We start from the raw sequence: 20,884 nt of genomic DNA, 5'->3' as shown, positions 1-20,884 counted from the left end.
ATTTTGGAGGAGATGGTGAGAAGTTCCATTTTGGATGTACTGGGTGTAAGGTTCCTGTGGGGCTTTTCAGTTCACTCATCTCTACCACAAGTGTTAGTCACCCTGGGTATGTGTAAAAGGAAAGGGTGTGTTTGGTCACCTACTCAGAGCTTCTGATGGGTCTGACTGTGCTCAGGCTCCAGGACTACATAATGGAGCCACCAATACCCACTTCTGTACAGATGAACCAATCTTGAATAGGGAAAAGCCTTGAGGATGCAAGGAAGAAGAGTGGATGTTTCCTCTTTCTCTCCTCTAAGTCCCCATTGAAGTCAGGATGGATGAGTCACTATAAGCCTTGAGATGCTGCCAGGAATGCTAAGCATGGCCAATTGAAGCTGGAGTGATGAAGCCAATTAGGAGAAAGCTGTGTTAGCCTCTAGTCTGACTCAAGCTCTCTCAGTTGTTAGCATCAGCCCCCCAAGGTGTATCATCTGCTCAAGGGTGATGAGGCACCCACTATAGGGACTTTCAGATGTGTGTAAAATGAGAGCAACACTTGATCTCTAAGGCTCCTTCCAATGCTGCTGTCTGTGAATTCCCCCATGGGGATGGAGACCAATGTGTTGTCAGAAGCAATTGCATCTAGCAGATTGTGTGAAGCAAGTGACAGGTGCAGAGCTGTGTTGTTGCTATAGGGCTTTAGGATGGAATTAAATGTACTTAAAGTCAGAATGAAGTCAAATTTATCACAACTGAGCTATGTCTCCCCTGGAAGGGCTATCTCCTAAGGAAAAGTAATTTCTGTGGCATAAATAAGCACAGGGCCTGTCTGCTTAGAATGGATTCTTGACCACCAGACACAATTTCTAACCTATACTCTGTGAAACAGTTCTCTGATATGCTGCATATAGTATAGCCAAGATAAAATGAAAACCTTCTTCTAGGACAACATTGCTTTTTTTAAGAGACATTCTTTGTCCCTGATCTCTTCTACAGAGAGTCTACCATTTACTGGAAGTCTTGGCCAGTGCTATAAGGCAAGAAAAAGGAATGAGAAGACTTAAAAATTGGAAAGGACAAGACAAAATGGCCATTATTGACAGTTGATATACCAAAAAAAAAAAAAAAAAAAAGGCAACAGAAACAATAGACCATAGAACTAATTAGAGAAATCAGCAACTTCAATGGATGCAAATATCAACTACATTTCTGGAATTAAAAAAAAAAAGAACACTGGTGATGTATGGAACTGTTGAATCACTATATTGTACACCCGAAGCTAATGTAACACTTTATGTTAACTATACTGGAATAAAAATTAAAAAAAAGAACAACATTTCTCTACAACTGCAACAATAAATTAGAAAATATAATAAAAATAATTTATCAGATAATGAATGAATAATAATACAAAGAAGATACCATTCACAATAGCAGCCAAACTATAAAGTTTATAAAGTTACTGCCTGTAAACTGAGAGGCAATACAGTGGTTAAGAGTATGGACTATAAATTATTTGAATGTAGGCTCTGTTACTTACTTTACTCACTTGCAGTGAGTTCTTGGGCAAGTCCCTTATTTCTCTGGGCTCAGTTTCCTCATTTGGAAAATGGTGATACTAGAAGATTAAATGGTTGTTGTGATTATTACATGAGTTAGTGTAAGTATAGAATAGTCTTTGGAAAAAAAATTTAAAGGCTAATCAAGAACATAGAGTGATTTAATTTAAATGGAAACACATTCCATACCCTTGGGTAGAAGATCTTAATATATAAAGAGCTCAGGTCTATCCTAATTAATTCACGTATTCAATGCAATCCCAATGCAGATTACAAATAATTTTCTGAGGAACTTAATAATAAGCCTACCATAACATGTATATGTAGGAATAAAAGCCATGAATATCTAAGCTAAACTTGTAAAGGAGTCATAAACAGGGGGAGTAGCCCAGATATAAAGACATCATTCAAAGCAATAGTAATAAGAATAGTGTTTGGCAAAAGAATGGCCAAATAGACCATTGAAACAAAATAGAGAAATTAGAGACAGACGTGTACATATGAGTATTTAGTATAAGATTCAGATGGCACCCAGGTCAGTGAAGAAAACATGGATTGTTTAGTAGAAAATGTTCACTATATGGTGAAATATAAAACTGGACTCCAACCTAAAACAGCATACAGAGATAAATCCACTTGGAAGCAGATTAAAGACTAAATAAGAAAAGTAAAATTGTTATAGTGCTAGAGGACAATGTAGGAGGCTATCTTTGTCACTCATGAATGGGGAGGACTTCTTAAAAACATCAAAGCTCCAAGCCATAAGGCAAAATACTGATAAATTTGATTACCGAAAAACTAAGAATTTTTTTAAAAAGATTTTATTTATTTATTATTTGAGCTACAGATCGAGAGAGAGAGAGAGAGAGAGAGAGAGAGCATGAGCAGGGGACAGAGGGAGAGGGAGAAGCAGGTCCCCACTGAGCAGAGAGCCCTATGTGGGGCTCGATCCTAGGACCCTGAGATCATGACCTGAGCTGAAGGCAGACGCTTGACTGACTGAGCCACCCAGGTGCCCTGAAACTAAGAATTTCTGTAGTATGAATTTCTGTTAAGCATGGACAGTTAACAGACAGCTGACTGAAGGGGAGAAGATATTTTGCACTGTCCCATAGGAGAGTAGACCAGGACCTCTTTGCAAGTCAACAAGAAAAAGACAGAAACCCCAGTGAAAATTGGTAAAGCTTATGAACAAGTGATTTACAGAGAGGAAACTCCCAAGGCTAACCAGCATAATATATTATAATCAGAAAAACACAAATGAAAGAAAGAATGAGGTACCACTTTATACCTATTAGATTGGCAAAAATTAGAACATTGGATACTGACAAGTGTCGGGTGGGAATGTCGGATTCCAGAATATTTATTTTTATTTTTTTGAAGACTATTTATTTATTTGACAGAGAGAGACACAGCGAGAGAGGGAACACAAGCAGGGGGAGTGGGAGAGGGGAAGCAGGCTTCCCGCTGAGCAGGGAGCCCGATGCGGGGCTCGATGCAGGGCTCGATCCCAGGACCCTGGGATTATGACCTGAGCCGAAGGCAGACGCTTAACGACTGAGCCACCCAGGCGCCCTCCAGAATACTTTATATAATGCAAGTAGACCGATGCAGCTATGTCCTGTCATCTGACTCGGTCAGATTAAATACATGCACACCTGAGAACTCAGTGTTCTACCTTCGGTGTCTATCCCAAAGAGATTCTTACGCAGGCTCACAAAGGGACATATATGAGGACATCCAGCAAGTCATTCTTTGTAGCAGTAGGGAGTTGGAAGCTGATCTGGGTGGGATCAGGTTCTGGACAACTCAAAATGAGAATTTTTCCCTAATCCATCTCACAGGAGGAATGACTCATCTCTTCTGGCCAAAACAGTTAGACAGGAAGACATTTAAACTCAACTGTTTGGTATCATATACCTCTGTTTATTTGGTGACCCACTGCATGGGAAATTTATAGGGTCTGATAACACTGATCTCAGAGTATGGAGAAGGAAAATGGGACAGGAAAACACTGGGCATATTTGTACTTCTGAAAGGGAAGAGTTGAATCAGTTTTCTGTTCCCAAATACTACCTTTTGGCAGGAGACCCAAGCTTTTTATTTAGTAGATTTCCAAAGAAGTCCCAGGTGAAAACAACAACCCGGACCTTTAACTGATATCCTACAATTTCATTTCCTCTGTTGTTTTTACAATGTAAAATGTCCCAGGGTTTCTCTCCTAAATAATGACACAAATTTACCCACTGTCAAGGAACTTCAAAGAATCTAGAACACATTCTGAACATTCATGCCACTGGTAGGAAGATCCTCTCAGACAACAAATACAGAACAGTTTTGTTTCTCTCTAGAGCTGAAGACTAATGTTTCCACACACAATAAATATCTCTATAAAAAATTAAGCTAATGTGTTCTCATAAAACAACTGAAAATGATCTATTTTGGATTTAAATAGAGCTAAACTGATTTCATGCAAGTTTTAGGGCCTCCATCTGATAAACGGCTCTCTACAAATGATTTCATTTATCTTGGGATCACCTCAACCAAAAATTCCGGGGCAGCCAAACAGCAAACTCAGTGAATTCCAAATTAATTGGAATGAAATTCTTAGTTAAGTTGCTTAGGGACTTTAAAACAAACAAACAAGCAAGCATTGATCTCTTTTGAAAGCCTATGGCCAAAATGTTCGTGCTGCAAGAGTTCCAAATTGTGGCCATTGCCCCTGGAGTAGATATGTTTCCCTTGAAATAATAAGAGAAATGCCATTGTGAAAATAATGTATAAAGCGCAGAAAACACCTTTCAGAAGATCCTCTTTGCTTGCAGGTGGTAACTAAAGAGGCTGCCATTTTCAGAATACCGAGGCTTTGTGTGTGGATACAATAATTGCGTGACTTCAGCTATAAATAGTTTTATTAAATAGGGAAGCGTGGTACTTTTCCCGACTGTGTTAGGGAATTTTGCACCCAAATATTACGCTGGCTAGGAGTGAATCGGGTGGAGTGATTTTACTGGTTACTGGTACCAGTTGATAATACTTATTGACTGCATGTTATGTGCCAGGGACTATAATAGGCAATTTTATGTTACCATTTCATTTAATCTTTATAACAGCCTATGAGCTGGATACCCCGTTACTATCCCCACTTTACAGATGAGGAAATTGAGCTTTCATGAGGTTAAATAACTTTCCTAAGAGAGTGGGGCTGGGATTTGAACCCAGCACATCCTTGCCAATCTCTTAGCCTATAATGGGGTGACAGGGGTGGTTGAGGGTAGTAGGAAGGAAGTGTAAATTAATACGACCTTTCTGGAAAGAACTTCTGAAACACTTAACAAAAGACTTTAAAAACATCGTATATTTTGGCCAAACAGTTACACTTCTGGGCTCTACTTCAGGCATTGATTAGAGATTTGTTCAGCGATCATGTACAAGAATGTTCACTGCAACACTGTAAGAGTTTATAATATAGGTTGAAAATAATTGTCCATAATAGGCACATAATATAAATTATGGCAAAGGCATAGTTGGAACATTACATATCTTTTACTAATATTAAAAACATGTTATTAGGGGGCGCCTGGGTGGCTTAGTCAGTTGGGCATCTGACTCTTGGTTTCAGCTCAGGTTTTGATCTCATGGGTTGTGGGATCGAGCCGCGTCAGGCTCCCTGCTCCGTGCGGAGTCTGCTTGGATTCTCTCCCTCAGCCCCGCCCTCCACGTGCTCTCTCAAATAAATAAATAAATCCTTAAAAAAAAAAAAACACATGTTATTGGGAAAATGTTCAGAATTTGTTGTCAGGGGAAAAAGAAAGATACAAGACTATGTGTGTACAGTAGGATCAAAATTATGTTTAAATTTCAATAGTGGCTGTCCCTGGATAATGGGTTATTGTGTAATTTTTATTTTCTACCTTATGCTTTTCAGTATTGAAACATTTTTCTACAATGAGTATGAATTACTTTTATAACGGAAGAAAATATTATTATTAATTTTGTTTGAAGAACAGTAAATTAACCAACATTGCAATTTTCATTGTCAGCAAATCACGTTTTCTCCTGAAGTTAATTTTTTTTAAATTTCTTTTGCTCTTATTTAGTATTATTTTTTTTCTGTGTGACTTCTAAAGTATCACTGTAGAAGAAATTGTGATCTCAGGCAGATATGTTGGGGCAGAGTGAAGCCCTGGGTTTACTCAAACCTGTGTCTTAAATACTGCTCTCTTTGGTCACATTTAAATTCCTCAGACCTTCCCCGCAGATGTAAGAAGATGCCAAGGCAGGGCTCAGGGAGCTGTCCTCAAAGAGCTTCAGAATTGGAGAAGAGAGTCAAAAGGTAGCCTCTGAAATTGACGCTAATCAAAACAATAGAAGAGCACCTACAAAGTAAAGGTACTTTTAGAGAAGATTTGTCAATACATTCTTTTGTTTATCCAGCAAATATTTATATTTATACCACCTTCTGTGTTAAAGATTCTGTGTTAGATGGCTTGGGGAAAATTAATATAAATCAGCTATCATGAGCCCATGTGCCTGAGTTTTTATTAAGATGACAGGTCTTGGCGCGCCTGGGTGGCTCAGTCGGTTAAGTGTCCAGCTCTTGGTTTTGGCTCAGGTCATGATCTCAGGGTCATGAGATCGAGCCCCACGTCAGGCTCCATGCTCAGCAGAGTGTCTAATGAATAGGAGACCGAGAAGGGGCAAAACACAAAAGCAGATCTGGTCCCATCTTTCTCCCTTCTCTTTTACTATTCTCAGACTAGAATCTCAGATCCCTTTGGCCGATATAATGGATCCAAACACCTCTACGAATGGCTGCGAAGCCCCTCACGGACACTGCTCCTAGTGTGCATTCTCAGGTCTGACCTGGCTCCCTATCCACCCACATTTCCTGCGACTCTCAGGAGTCACTGCCTTTCTGGAACATGCTGGGCAGGTTCTCACGGCAGGGTTTTTGCACTTCCTGTTTCTTCTCTCTGCACCACTGTTACCCTCGGCTATCTTCACAGGTCCGATCACATGTCTCTTCCTCATCGTTGCTTCCTCACGACTTTGTGTAAAATGCGCTTTTTCCTCTGTCCACTCTGTGACTCTCCAGCCTGCTACTGTTTTATTTTGCTTTCCTAGCAGTTGCCACTACTTGACAATATGTTACCTGTTAGTTGTTTGTTTAGTGTCTGTTGTTCTGCATTAGAATGTACAGTCCCTGAGGGCAGGGACTTTGTCCATTTTAATCACTGTCCTATTCTCAGCATATAGAATAGTGCTTGGTCCAGAGTAGGTGTTCAAGAAATAGTTATTGAGTAAATGAATGAAGGGATGTACTTTTTGGAGGGCAGTTTGGAAATAGGTATCAAAACATAAAATTATATATGCTTTTGACCTAACCAAAACCTCTTAGATTTTGGAGATAATTATACAGATGGGAAATTATATGCATATAAGGTTAATCACAGGATTGTTTATGGTATCACACACAGAGAGAGAATCTAAATATCCATTAATGGAACATTGTGATATAGGCAGACTGACATTATGATATGTAGGTCAATGTTTATCAACATGGAAAAATGTTTACAACATATTAGGGGCTGAGGAAAATTGATTGTGGAACAACACATATGGAACACATTAATAAAATTCTATCATACTTTGTATATATCTGTGCATACAAGAACGTGTGGAAAGGTATTCACCAAAATAATAACAGTAATCTTGGTGGATGGGAGTGGGTTTGGGGTAGTTTTTACTTGTTTCTGTATACTCTTGTGCATTTTTATTTTTTTATATTTATATATATATTTTTAGGGTTTTATTTATTTATTTGACAGAGAGACACAGCAAGAGAGGGAACACAAGCAGGGGGAGTGAGAGAGGGAGAAGCAGGCTTCCCGCCGAGCGGGGAGCCCGAAGCGGGGCTCGATCCCAGAACCCCGGGATCATGACCTGAGCCGAGGGCAGATGCTTAATGACTGAGCCACCCAGGCGCCCCTACTCTTGTGTATTTTTAAAAATAAATGAACTTGAATATTTCTGAAAAAATGTTTTAAGCCAAGCTAATAGAACTGTTTTATAAGTGAAAAGTTTTTTCTACTTTAGAATTTATTCTAGTGCATCTTATGTCAAAGCAGCCCACAGTGAACTGACTCGCTTCCTGTGATTCCAGTGAAAAGTGTTGCAGCTTTATCTCACGGATCCTACAGGGGTGGTTCACTGTGCTTCCCGATCTCATTCCTCTCTCCATTGCTCCTGCCACTGCCTTAAGTTAGACTCTTACCTGGACATGCGGACTAGAGAGCAGTTGGTCTTCCTGCCCCCGCCTGGCTCTCTCCTCCAGGGGAGCAAACCACAAGGGCTTCCTGTGACCCATAGAAAAGTCTGGCTGGCTCAGGCTGGCTGGCTCAGGCCTTCCACACAGAGCCTCTGCTTCTTTTTCTAACCTCATCCTCAACCCCAACCGTCTTCTGCCATCGTATCTGCCCAGTGTGTTTGGCTCTACCTTACATATTCATGCCCATCTTTCTCTCTGGAATTCCTTCCCCTGTACCTACCCTTCTCTTAAGGCTCATCTCACCTTCAACTTTTTCATCTAAGCCTTAGAGAACTACCTTCCAGCAAAGCTACAGTACTTAAAATCAGTACCAGTTCTTAGCTTCTTAGAAAATTGGTTTCTTTTTATTTATGTATTATGTCGGTATAACTGGTAAACTCTTTAAGGGCAGGAATATTTCTTATGTTTCCTTGAATTATCCATAGAATCTATTTATTCATTCAACAAATATTTGTTGAGCACCTCCTGTGCACCTGACCTTGTGCTAGGTTCTTGAATAGAGCAATGAATGCATCAGAGCTTCTAATCCAGGAAGCCACTGAGAAGGGCCTCACTCATTTGAGATCTCTTGATTGAGTCTTCCTTCCAAACTGCACATCTACTAGTAATATTTTCTCTGTCCCTTTAGCAAGAGAATAATTTGTAGAGAAAAGGGATCAGTAACTAACACTTGCCTCTCTCTATTATTAATGACTAACAAAAGGGTTTTGAAAGGAGATGGTCTCTTCTCTTGGTCTTTCAGGCACTGTAAACTCTAGGATCTATAGAAGGAAGCCCTCCAGATTTCTGATGAACAAGGTCCATTGAACCAGGCAAGCCTCCTGCTGAAGAGAGGATAGTCATAATTCTGAAGGTGAGATCCTGACATTCATAGACCTTTGTGAACCTGTCAAATGGATCATTCAAGGGCATGATTTCCTCTGTGAAATGCAGCAAAATATAAGATCATGTCATATTATACACATCCCAAGTTTTTCATGGATAAAAACCAGGAGGTTAAATCTAAGAATGCTAAGAGTCTACTGTTTCTTTTAAATACAAAATATGAAGTTATTATCATTAATAAGTTTGAGAAGTTGCATAAATATTAGTAAGCAATCACAGTTCTCAGCCCCTAAATTAATGAAATGCGCAGTATCTCAGTACTCACCCTAAGTGTTTTAGGGGGATCCTTGGCCAATAATTTCCCTTGCTTTTTTCAGACCTTAAAGTAAGTATTTAGTTCTTTTTTGGGGGAAGTGAATGAAAGATTCAGAACCCTGAGAGACAAACATAATTCAGAAGACTTTTTCAATAGAACCTCTTTTGCTGTCTACTCAAAGTAACATTAAATAATAATGGGTAATGCTATTGCTGGATTTTTTCCCTCTGGCCCCAAAAGTCCAAATGGGGACAGACTTCTAACCCTTTACTTAAAACCAAAACGATTCTCAGTAGACATTCAATCACAACTTTTCTTTTCTCATTTAGATACTGAAAGGTCAACTTTATTTTTTAATAGAAATATCACAAGATAGCAAGCATCTATATGTTTTCAAGATATAGAGCATGTTATAAAATTTTGGAAAACGTCTTTTTTTATATTTTATTATTATTATTTTTTAGAGATTTTATTTATTTATTTGAGAGAAAAAGAGAGAGCGTGTATAAGCAAGGGAGAGGGGCTGAGGAGAGGGAAAAGCAAGCTCCCCACTGAGCATGGAGCCCGATGCGGGGCTCAATCCCAGGACCCTGGGATCATGACCTGAGCCAAAGGCAGATGCTTAACCAACAGAGCCACCCAGGAAACCCCAAAAATGTCTTTTTTTTAAAGCTATCAATATTTTAATTTATTTTTTTTGAAGATTAGTTGACACACAATATTACATTAGTTTCATGTATATAATATAGTGATTCAACAAGTCTCCATGTTATACTATGCTCACCATACAACACTGTTATAGTACTATTGACTATATTTCCTATGCCTTTTATCCCCATGGCTTGTTCATGCTATAACAGGAAGTCTGTACCTCCCACTCCCCTTTGTCCATTTTGTCTATCCCCCAGTCCTCCTCCCCTCTGGCAACCATCAATTTGTTCTCTGTATTTATGGGTCTATTTCTGCTTTTTGTCCATTTTGTTTTTTAGGTTCAACGTGTAAGTGAAATCATATGGTCTTTGTCTTGTCTGACTTATTTCACTTAGCATGATACCGTCTATGTCCATCCATGTTGTCATGAATGGCAAGATCTCATTCTTTTTTATGGCTGAGAAATCCATTGTGTGTGTGTGTGTGTACTGCATCTTTATGCATTCATCTATTGATGGACATGGGTTGTTTCTTGCAAAGTGTCTTATGCTTGCATTAATTCCCCTGTGGTAAAACACATTATCCTTTGAGAATGAGACATCTTGCACCTATAGCTCATACCATTCTCTTCTGGAGATAGGTTCCAGATGAAAGAAGTATTGTCACAAGGTAAATAGCCAAGAATTTTGGTCTATAGGTGCAGGATTTTTTCAAAAAGTACCTTCATTTCCCCCCCCTTTTTTTTCTGTTGGGAAAAATGGTCATAAAGATGGCCATGCATTGTATTATTAAGGATGTAAATACTGATGTTATTTTAAAGACAAAGGTAGCAGCAGCTTAAATAAGGTAGGCATTTCTCTAGCTCACTTTCTTAACAATGTGGGTGGATAGCCAAGGTGGGTTTGGTAACTACATGGGGCTAGGGATCCAAGCTACTTTCATCTTCTTGCTCTACCCTAACATGTAGCTTCCACCTTGTGGGTCAACGTGGCTGCTGTAGCTCCAGACATCACACTTGCATTTCAGCTGTTGGGAAGGGGATAAGTGGAAAGGGAGAGCATACTTCTTTCCCTCAAGGGTATGACCCCAAAGTTGCATACATCATTCTATTTTCATTCCACTGGCCAGAACTTAGTCACATGACCACACTAAGCTGCAAGGGACGGGGCAAAGAAATATCAACTTTATCTAGGCAGCCATAAGACAAGCTAAAAACTCTAAATCACATGTAAGAAGATGAGACTGGAAACAAGGAGACAATTGGCAACCCCATCCCCATGTATGAACAAAGGAGGAAAAGAAAGAATGAAAGAATTTGGGAAGTTAAGAAAGAGTGAAGAGAATGGGAGAAGGATAAGTTGAGATTGTGTTGATAAGGACAGATTATATTTTATGGTGTTTCTTATTTTCTGTTGTTCAGTTGCTTCTAGACTTCTGAGTTTATTTCTTATCACTGCAATTTGCAGTGCTGTATAACAGATTTAAACCTCTGTTTATTTCTCCTCAGAAGCTCTTAATTATTGAACTCCATTCAAGGAATAAGTATTTGTGAGTGCTTTCAGCAAACCTGAAATTGTGGTAGGTGTTAGTCATACAGTGGAGAAGAATAATTATCAGTTTCTGCCCTCAAAGAATGATGTCAAAGTTTGGGGCAGGAGAGATACTGACCAAATAATTAAACAATGATTAATGATATAAAATGAGGAGTACTGTAAGGAACTACAGTGGCATAGAGGTGAGTGCCCAGGCTATGTTGGGGAGAGAATAATTTCTCTTATTAAATTCCTTTCTGAGCAAGATACCTACAGAAGTCCATTAGAAGGAGGATAATTTTTCTGGACTGCATTGATCCCAAGAATGTTACAGTAGAGGCTAAAGATTAGCCCATTTAATTGAATCTAATGAAACAACCGTATCTTGAGTATCTACTGCGTCTGAGGTACTGGGCCAGATACGTTGGGGACTACAAAAGAGAATCAGAGATGGTCTTGCATCTTAAGTAGCTCATGCCCTGATGAAGGAGATAATAGTAGAACTCAGGGCAAATGTGATCAAGAGCTACAGTAGAGATGTCCTAAAACCTAAGGGGAAAGAGACAGATTCTACCTTGGTAAGGTCACTGAGCCTTCAGGGAGAACATGGCGTGTTCACTGAGCCTTGGCTAATGTGATTGGGTTAAAAGGGTCTTTTGGGAAGACACAGCTGGCACAAAAGGCAGAAACTGCAGTGTATGTTTAAGGACTGACATTCAGTCAAATGTAGCAGATGCGGTAGAGGCGGGTGTCTGGTGACCCCAGGGGCATGCAAAACTGATACTTCTGGAAAGGCAGAGGGCAGATGGGGGGGGAGGCTTGATCACAATGCTAAGGAAGCTGACTATGGAGAGGAGAAATCTGAGGGCAAGGAAATAAGAGGAAGCTTTAAAATTGGCTAGACAGAGAACATCAAAGAGAGAGTCCCTGTTGAAGAGGCATCTTTAGGCTGAGCACCGACTGGATGTTCACAGGGGTCGGAAAGGGGAAGCACAGAGGTGAAGAAAACACAGAGGTTTTAAAAGCCTGAGTGATTAGGAGGGTGATGGTAACATTTAGTGGTTTAGGGAAGAAAAGGAGGAAAGAAGCAGTGTATAGACACTGTTCGTTGTCTCCCCAGCAGCCATGTCCCTGTTCTTCACAGCACCTTGATTTTGTCAGATGTCCAGCCCATCCTCAGCCCCTGAGGAACATCCTAACTGGTGTGAGCTAATCAGCTCAAGGCATCCCCCTGCAAACTGTCACTGGTCTGGGTGTGGGGCTGAGGCTGGGAGACACGGCACTTAAATTGGCCTTATCATATTGAGTGTGTATTTCACGTTTGGGAATGCATACTCTGTGTTGTGGGAAGTACACAGCCAGGGGGTGGGGGGAGACTAAACACCCAGATTGAAAGGGAAGCGCCCGGGAATGAAAATGTATCAAGAAGATCATGGAGGTAGAACAGCTCAGGAAATCAACCCCATCAGATAGTTTATGAACCCCTGGGCTCACTCCTGGGCTCACTTGGACCTGCATCCTAAACAGGTTATTGGACTATGAGAACAGACCTGTGGACTGACATCATGCTGGTCCCTTACTGGTCACTGGATGGCACACACAGGGCACAGATCTGAATAGCCCTGCAAAGACACTGAAAACTGAACTGTTGTTGGAACTACGATCCACAGAAGGCGGGTTGGAACTTGTGGACTGACCCCAATCAGGTCAATTGCCTGTTAAAACAAAAATATCAAAATTCCCCATAGGATCTTCGCATGATTCCAGGTCTCATTACATACATTTAGAATGTCAAAGGTACAATCCAAAATTACTCGTCATACAGGTAAATGTCATCTCACATAAGAAAAGCTAAGCGACAGATGCCCCTGCTGAAATGACACGGATTTTGGAATTGTAACTTTTAAGTAGTGATTATAGAAATGCTCCAAGAAGTAAAGGCAAGCAGTCTTGAAATGAATGGGAAGATAGAAAGATTCAGCAAAGAAGTAGAAAATATAAAAGAACCAAATGGAAATTTTAGAACTGAAAAATACAAACACCAAAATAAAAAGCCCTCCAGATAGACAGAATAGCAGGCCTCAGATAACAGAAGAAAGAGTGAGTACATTTGAAGACAATCAATAGAAATTATCCAGTCTGAACAACAGAGAAAAAAGATTTGGAGGGGATAGGAAAGGCAGAACCCCTTTTTCCTATGGAAGAATATCGAAAGGTCTGATGTTCATGTCATCAGAGTCCCAGAGAGAGTGTGGAAGGAGGAAACTTCAGAAAAAACAGTTGAAAGAAAAATGACCGAAAATGTCCCAAATTTTAAAAATGAACAACAGGAATACAGGATAAAAGGAAAAAGGCAAAAAAATGTCATAGAAGACGACGAAGGATTGAAAAGGTTTTGAACACATGAATGCCCAATACTACCCCTTACTTATTGTGTGACCTTGGGGAATTTTGCTTATCCTTCTAAGTCTCAGCTTCATCTGTAAAATGGGTAGAATAAGACCTACTTAAAATAAGGCTATCATGAGGACTGAATGCATTAATCTAAATTAAGCACTTAGCATAATTCCTGACTCACAAGAGGTACTTAATAAATAATAGCTTTTTAAAAAGGAGGAGAGTGGTCAGCAAAGAAGTCAAGGATGGTAAGGACTGAACAGAGAACACAGGGTTTTGCAAGGAGATCTGAGATGATTTTAGTAGCATGGCCCGGGGAAATATTGATATTAATAAAAGAATGAAAAGAATGACTTAATATGTGAAAGATCCACACACACATATAAAGATAAATATCTGAAAATTACTAGATTTTCTTTTCTTTTTTTTTTAGATTTTATTTATTTGACAGAGACATAGCAAGAGAGGGAACACAAGTGGGGGGAGTGGGAGAGGGAGAAGCAGGATTCTTGCAGAGCAGGGAGCCCAATGCGGGGCTCAATCCCAGGACCCCAGGACCATGACCTGAGCTGAAGGCAGACGCTTAATGACTGAGCCACCCAGGCACCCCTAGATTTTCTATATACTAACTATAACCAGTGAGGAAACATAACGGGAAAAATATTGCATTCCCAATAGCAACAAAAGAGATAAAATGCCTAGGAATAACTTAACAAGAAATATGAAAGATTTATATGAATAAATGACAAGATTTTACTACAAGATATAAAAGAAAGCTTCAATAAATAGAACCATACCATGTTCTTGGGAGGGAGAATGGAATATTATAAAAATGTCAATTCCTACCAAATTATAGTTATAACTCCAGTCAAAATCCCCAAAGGGTTATTTTTGGAATATGACAAAATCATTCTAAAGTGCATCTAGAGGACAACAGACAATATAACTAATACATTTTGAGGAAAGAAAAAGAAGAGGGGTGGCGGGGAGGGATCAGCTTTCCCAGAAAGTAAAAGACAACAGAAAATAGCAATAATGTTATCAATTTGTTTCTACTGTTAGTGGAGTTTAGTGAAACAGGAGAGGGCAGAAATAGCCCATAGAACATCCACAGGAATGATAAAGATAGCATCACAAAACAGGACGGCAGTGAAGGGTTCTTCAGTGAATGGTGCTGGATGTCACTGGGTGGGGGGAGGGGAGGGGAGAGTGGGGTGGGAGGAAGGGATAGAGAGAAGCTGTTTTCCTGAGTGTGTGTTTCTAGGTACAGGGTCATCAACTAGAATCACACTGCCCGCTCCCCTCCCAAGCCCTCACTTTCTCCTTTCTAGGGGAGGAAGAGGGAAATACCTGACTGATGAGTTTAGAATTCTAAGAGAAACAAGAGTGCTTGTGACACAAGCCCTTCCTCCCTCATTTGGATCTGCTGGCCTGCAGATAAACTGGATGCTGGTCTGCCCCCTGCTTGGGGGTCCCTTAGTGAGAGGGTTCCTGCTCCTGCACTTCTGGGATTCACTGGGCGTCTATCAGGGCCTCGGGGGGAGGCAGCTTAATCCAGGGAGGAGGTGCACTAGCAGATTATTTTGGCTGGTTATCTAACATTACATGTTTCAATCAGCTTTACAGCATTAAGAAGACAACATCTGCCCACATTGTATCCTTATCTCTTAAGTAGTTTCTAATTCACGAGGGGGAAATGGTGTTATTTGTTGGTCCAGCTAAAACTCCAAAACTGGAACATTAGTGGTTGGTTAGTTGGAAGAAAAATTTATATGATAACACTTGCCATGCCAGTATATGAAGAGCAACTTGAATAAATCTCAAACTATTAAAAACAAAAACTAGAGGAGAGTATCAAATTTCTGGATCAGAGAAGACTCTTCAAGGCTAAAAGCAAATGCAAAGAGTCCAAAGGCAATGATACATAGCTTTAATAAGATTTAAAAACAGTGGGCACAGGGGCGCCTGGGTGGCACAGTCGATTAAACGTTGGACTTGGTTTCAGCTCAGGTCGTGATCTCAGGGTGGTGAGACCACCCCCTGTCATGTTCCTTGCTCAGTGCAGGGTCTGCTTAAGTTTCTCTCTTCCCTTCTCTCTGTCCCCCCCAAGTAAATAAGTAAGTCTTTAAAAACAAACAAAAAACAGTGTGTGTATATAAAAAGGCAGAAATGAATGAAAAGGCAATCATCAAACTGGAAAATTACTTCTGCTGAATGTTACACATAGTTACTACACTAAATTTATCAAGTGCACACACAAAATGTTTAAAAACATGGGGCACCTGGGTGGCTCACTTGGTTAAACATCTGCGTTCGGCTCAGGTTATGATCCTGGGGTCCTGGAATCGAGTCCCAAATTTGGCTCCCTGCTACTTAGGGGGCCTGTTTCTTCCTCTCCCTTTGCCCCTCCCCCTGCTTATTCTCTCTCTCTCTCTGTCAAATAAATAAATAATCATGTTTAGGAACATGAATACCTCAATAGATGAAAGAGAAAAAAAAACATTAATAGGCAATTTGCAAAAAGACAAGTATAAATAGTTAATGAATATGTGAAAAAATGTTATATATAACTTGAATGGTCAAAGAGATGCAGTTAAAATAAAACACTATTCTTTGGCTATCCAGTTGGGGAAAAAATGGTAACATGAGAACACCTAGTCTTGGTGAAGGTATAATGAAATGATCACTGTGACTAGGAACATAAATCAGTACAGCTTTTCTGAAAAGAAACTTGGCAAAATTTATCATAAATCTTAAAGTGTTTATACCATTTGGCCCCAATAAATCTAGAAACCTACCATAAGGAATTTGCAGAACTGCAAAGTAAAGATTTATGTCTCTAAGTTTTTACAATAACAAAATAACTGGAAAAATATATCTGGGTCCAACATAGTATAGGTTAAGTACATTATTACATAATGGAATATAACGCAGCCATTAAGCTTAAGCTCCAAAGAGCCTTTTAAAATCACCTAAGAACTCTAAAAGAAAAAAAACAAAAAACAAAAAAACAAAAGAACAAACCGAAAACTTACAACTCTCTCTATTAAAACAAAATGATTTAGGGCAGCTTGTGAGTAGATTGAAAATTCAGCAAGAGTGCTTAAGTTAGAAGTAGATGAGGGAAAGAGGCCAACAAATGTACGGACAAATTAAGAGCTGGAAAAAAGGTATTGCAAAAATGAAAACAACCACTCAGGCCTGAACATGGGCTATAGGTGGGACTCCAGTCTGGCTCTGTGCAAATTCAAAAAGGAAAGGTGCTCTAGAACATCACAGTGTGGAATTTGCTAGGGAGGCAACATGAGCTAAATACAAAAATGGTTAGGTATGATTAAAGGCACACGTGAGGCTTAGCAATATGATTTTGTGGTGTATCCACTTGGCAGACTCTCAGCAGCCTGAAAATAGTAGAAGCCACAGCATCAGAGGCTGAAAAAAATGAGTGTTATCTAAATTCAAGTTTGGAAATTGACACAGTGAGGGTGGGAGAGAGCCAGGGTGGTAAAGGCATGTGGAGTGCTTGTTTGAGCGATCGTTTATTCATTCAACAAAATGAGTAAGTTATTGACACATGCCATGTGCCAGGCACTGTCCTAGTCTCTCTGGGGATACATTAGTGAACATAACAAAGATCTCTAACCTCAGGAGTGGGGTGGATAGGGGACACAGAATAAATACTAAAGACCATACTTTTGCGTGGTTAGGAACAAAAGAAACCGTGGAATAAGGTATAGGGAATTGGGAGTGTGGCCCAAGTGGGTGTGGGTGTGCGTGACCAGGGAGTGAAGATTGGAAGGAGGTGCGGGAGTGAGTCATGAAGATTTCTGGAGAAAGAAATCTGGAGAGTTCTTCACCAGGGGTGAAGGCCTCTGGGCCACCAGGATCTAGAATGGGCAGTGAGGAAAGAAAGGTGGGGTGAAGACCTGAGTGTTGGAAGGAGAGAATAAAGAGGGTCTAGGTACAGTTCTTGAGGGAAAGAGAGAGAAATCAGGAAGCTCTGCCAAGAGTGGGGAATTCCTGAGTTTGGAATCTTAGAGACTCACAACCCTTATCTTGAACCTATTCCCTTTCGTCACAGAACTATTTTTAAAATTTCCAATTACACATGTCTCCAGAGGTATACAGCCCTTTCCCTGCCTTGATTTCAGAGCAAGTGCTATGTGGGCCTAGTGAAAATTAGGATTTTAGGATAGAACTCTTTGATAAAAAATTTAAAAAAGAATTGAGTGACTCAACATTTGAAAGTGCCTTCTTCAGAGGTTTAAAAATAAAAAAATACAATTGTAGAGCACGTAATTGTACAAACAGAATGATCACAACTTTGTCAGATAACAACATGATCCACAATCATATGCATAGAACAAAAAGGAAAGAAGGATGGAAGAAAACACCAAATTATCTACTGTGGCTGGCTATCTTTGGGTGGTGGCATCATATGAATTGTCTTCCTATATTTCTTCTTGTTTTTTAATACTTTAATAATGGCTGAAGAATCTTTCACCTAAAAGTAGGGAAAGTCCTGCTAGAAAGAAAGGGTATGCAATGGATGAAGGGCACAAACAGATAATTAACATAGGAAATAAAAACAGTAAAGATAGTATGAAAATATACTCAACATCACTATAACCAAAGAAATGAAAATCAGACATTTAAAAATTTATGTGTTTTGCTTATTACATTGGCAATTAAAAAGTTTATAGCGTGGAACTGGAAAAAATCAATAAAGAAATGTTTCAACAAAATTTTCTGGAACTAAAGGAAACAGAAAGAGCTCACTGAGTGGCTATCAGCATAAATGAAAACAGACTCACATCAAGGCATCATCTCATTAAATTTCATAACACAGGGATGTAGATGTGATCCTACAAATTCCTAGAGAGAAAAGAAAACAGATTATGTAACAAAGGATGATGAATCATAACAGTTCTGGATTTTTCACCAGCAAAACTAGAAGCTAGAAGAAAGTGGTGAAATGTCCTCAAATATATCAGAAACAAAATGTTTTACAACATTTTACAATCTATAATTCTATACCCACCAAGCTATCAAGCAAATGAAGATGAGGACATTTTCAAGATCTTATAAATTTACCTCTGATCCATTCCTTTTTTTGAGGGAGGCTACAGAAGGGTGTGCACCACAAAAACTCAGTAGTAAACCAAAAAAAAAAAAAAAAAAGAAAAAAAAAAGAATTGCTGAAAAAAAGAGACGGAAAAAAAGAACATCTTAGGGTGATGTTAACAAGTATCCCCAAATGGCAGCTAGCTCTGATCAGAACAGGTCAGAAGTCTCTAAGAGAAAATTCTTCAAGAATATGATTTTATAAATTTCTCATGTTTCCGAACATCTGGAGAGGAATTTAGATGATTAATGGAGACTTTTTGGTTGAATCAATAGTAAGTATGTTCAAAAATAAGTAAATAAAAATAGGTAGTTGTAAACTCCAGGGAAAGCCCAAAGTCTTACAAGAAAGACTATAAATCATAGGATAACATCTGACTCAGTCTGAGTAATGTCTAAATAGTCATCAGAGTGTAAACACTGAATATCTCTCTAATCAAAATGGTGATGTAACTCTATTGGGAGAATGGAGGACTAAGAAGGGGCATGTGTTTGGTGGGAAAAGAAAGCGACATCCTTTTCTTCCAGAGGGGGAAGTTAAAACATAATGCATAAGTCGGATATTTACCTCTTCTCCCTTTGGGTACCCTTCTATCTGGATGGGAAGTTACCAGAAAGGCAAGCAGCCTGAGGACCAAGGTGACCCAGTGAGGATAAATAGCAGAGTGGAAATGTAGAATCTGGGTCCTTGGTGATCCAGCACTGAATTAATCAATCCTGGAGTCTCCCCCAATCTACTTGGTGTGCAGGCACCGCCCCCATGACACTGTGCACGTCTGTGGCTTCCACATTCGAGCACTGTGCACAACGATCCCCACAGGTTGGCACATCTTCTATACACGATTTTCATAAAACTCGAAACGCGAAGAAAGAGTCAATGTTAATGGTTAAGATACATTATTATTCAGTGCTGACGGTGTGCCGTGTCCTTAAGGCTGCCTGAACTTTGATGGCCCTTTTGGGCCATGAATTTTACGGCCTATAGTTTTAAATCTTTGCATACATGGAATTATTGAAAGAAAAAAAATGACTCACTTAAAATACGCCCTAGTGATTGTGTAGAAGTTTATACTTTATTTATTTATTTATTTATTTATAGATTTTATTTATTTATTTGAGAGAGAGAGAATGAGAGAGAGAGAGCACGAGAGGGAAGAGGGTCAGAGGGAGAAGCAGACCCCCGCTGAGCAGGGAGCCCGATGCGGGACTCGATCCCGAGACTCCAGGATCATGACCTGAGCTGAAGGCAGTTGCTTAACCAACTGAGCCACCCAGGCTCCCCAGAAGTTTATACTTTTAAAGAATAATTTTGACACGTGACAAGTTCCTATTTTAAAGAGACACACTACCATGTGCTAGTTACTTCAGAAAGGCAGAACTAAAGAAATTAATATGACCATTTAAATTTCTACAGGGACTTTCAACTATATAAAATTACCAAAAAAACCTTGTCCTAACATCACAGGACAATAAATAAATAAGTAAAGAGGAAGATAGGTGGAATTAAAGAAAATCATAATCACAAGTACTGGAACTAAGCTTATATATATATCAATATGTTTGCTGGTATTGGTCGAGATTTAAGGAAACTGACTTAATCTCTAACCATTTATCTCAAGTAGCCAAAAAAGAGCTCACCTACATCCCATGACAATAGCTTATGATTTTTGAGTTCCTGGATGTGGTAGGTGCTATACGCAGTACTTTATGTGCATCCTTTCATTTAATTTTCACAATTATCTTAGGAAGGGGGTATTACTATCATTCCCATTTGGCTTGAGAAAAGTGTAGTTTGTGGAAGTAGGGTTTGAACTCAGCTATGCTTGGTTCCAGAGCCTGAGCCCTTAACTACTGTACTATATACTCTTTCAGTAAATGTGAAGAAACCTGATGTTAAATATGCTTCAACTATTTTTGAATAGATTTCCATATTAAATATGCAGTGTGGGGGTATGTTGATGTGGGTCAGGGGTTCTCTGATTGCCGGTACACACACCTGGTATTCCTCTCAGCTCCTGATCTCTCTTTATGCTCAGAGGTACTTGACCCTGGACTGGATGTACCATGTAAACACTGCTTTTACATTTGTTTGGGATTTTAGTATTCTGTTTGTAGTCTTCTACTTATTCACCAAATCGTAATGTCTCGTTTTGATCCCACGCTCCCA

General features: G+C 39.5%; 1 long non-coding RNA gene across 1 annotated transcript in view; it reads left to right on the top strand.

The window, feature by feature from the left end:
* The window catches only part of LOC118005797, a 72,245-nt gene that overhangs the window by 1,809 nt on the left and 49,552 nt on the right, over window positions 1-20,884 (top strand). The window contains exon 2 of the long non-coding RNA XR_004677878.1: window positions 8,615-8,725. This is a non-coding gene — a long non-coding RNA (uncharacterized LOC118005797). The remainder of the gene's footprint in view (window positions 1-8,614; window positions 8,726-20,884) is intronic.

This window comes from Mirounga leonina, unplaced genomic scaffold (genome assembly GCF_011800145.1).
Source record: "Mirounga leonina isolate KUSES-001 unplaced genomic scaffold, KU_Mleo_1.0 Mir_115, whole genome shotgun sequence".
NCBI lineage: Eukaryota > Metazoa > Chordata > Mammalia > Carnivora > Phocidae > Mirounga > Mirounga leonina.
This window is presented reverse-complemented; position numbering and strand designations above follow the sequence as displayed.